The sequence below is a fragment of the Eufriesea mexicana genome, unplaced genomic scaffold, assembly GCF_001483705.2.
Source record: "Eufriesea mexicana isolate 0111107269 unplaced genomic scaffold, ASM148370v2 scaffold27645, whole genome shotgun sequence".
Classification (NCBI taxonomy): Eukaryota; Metazoa; Arthropoda; class Insecta; order Hymenoptera; family Apidae; genus Eufriesea; species Eufriesea mexicana.
In genome coordinates this window covers 9369-11027 of record NW_016934471.1, presented here as the reverse complement: position 1 = coordinate 11027, position 1659 = coordinate 9369, and the positions used below count along the sequence as shown (strand labels likewise).

At 29.7% G+C, this 1659-nt stretch overlaps 1 pseudogene; it reads left to right on the top strand.

The window, feature by feature from the left end:
* LOC108554540 (peptidyl-prolyl cis-trans isomerase CWC27 homolog) overlaps positions 1–1609 on the top strand; it is a 1741-nt pseudogene extending 132 nt beyond the window's left edge.
* The last annotated feature ends 50 nt before the right edge of the window (positions 1610–1659 follow it).

The following is a 1659-nucleotide window of genomic DNA, read 5'->3' as shown; positions in this document are numbered from 1 at the left end:
GCCAATAAAGCCAACGTTAAAAGGAGGTAAAAGATACGTCTTACCTACTGGTGATTATTCGAGAAAAGAACCATTTGATTGACTGATTTATAAATGACTAAAGATTTAATATGAAATATTATTGACGCAGGATTTTTTTTATTATAGGAGATGTACAGACAAGAGTAATATTTATATGCAAGGGCCAGCCACTATGGGTGAAATAATAAGTATCATTTAATAATATTTCAATGGATTGTCTGTCTGTTTTTAAAAATTTAACCAATATACAATATTTACTTTCTAAATTTGTATATTAATATATTAAATAATTTCTAATTTGAATTACTATAATAAATAATGAATTTTAATAAATTTGATTTTAAATGTGTTTTACATTAATAAAACTAATAGATTTCTTATAACTCGGATATAATGGAAACAACTGTTGGTGATGATGAACTGGAATTATAGTCAAGAGAAACACCAAAGGCATGTAGAAATTTCATACAATTATGTATGGAAGGATATTAGGGTGACAATATATTTCATAGAATTACCAAAGGATTCCTAACACAAGATGGTGTTCCCACAGGTACAGGAGAAGGTGGTAAAATATATGGAGAACCATTTGAAGTGAGACTATATTTAAAAATAGAAGGAATACCATTTTTATTGAAGAATAATTATTGGATATATATGTTTTAGAACGAATTTCATACCAGACTTCAATTTTGTCGACGAGATTAAATTGGAATGGTTAATGCTGGAATGTTGACAATGGTTCCCAATACTTCTTTATTCTTAGTTCTACAACAGATTTGCAGAATAAGCACACAACCTTTGGTAGAGTTACTGGGGAAGCTATATATAGTATGCTTAAACTTGAAGAAGCACTAGTAGATGAGGTAAATTTAATGTTTGCGAAAATACATATCAAGCATTCATATAAACATAATATTTCCTCTGTTTTGTAGAATGATAAACCACATTACCCTCCAAGATTGATAAAAACTATAATATTGAACAATCCATTTCCTGATATTATACCAAGAATAATAGTACAGGAATGTGAAGAAGTAAAGGACAGGTCAGAAACTAAAACAGCAGGAGTAAAGTAAAAATTATATATGTTTGCTGAATTTAGCCCTGGTACAATTACTCTTTGTAATGAAAAATTTTGTTGCAGACATTTCAATCTTCTATCATTTGGTGAAAAAGCAGAGAAAGATGAAGAAGAATCTGTGATGTTACATAGAAAGTTTAGTGGTCAGGGCAAATCAGCACGTGATCATTTAACTGATTCAAAATTAAGCTCAGAACCAGCAGTTGTACTACCTGGATTTGCAAATAAAAAATGGAAGGAAGGCCGCAGTAGCGATTGGGAAAATGACGACGAAGTAAAAACTCAAGAAGAATTAGAAGTTGTAAAGAAGGAGAAAGAGTTAGTTTATTGTATACATTATAACTATGTTATAGAAAGTAGGAATTCTTATTGACTGTCTCCTATATTTGTATTTTCAGAGCTATGAAGGAAAGGATAAAAAGTACATTGAGAGATACAAAAAAGGAACCGAAGAAAGTATAAAATTATAAAATAGATGATGTTGAAGATAATAAGGGTATAAAGGAAAATGAATAGGGAATAAAAAACTCCTTATGAGGTTTAGCACAAGAGAA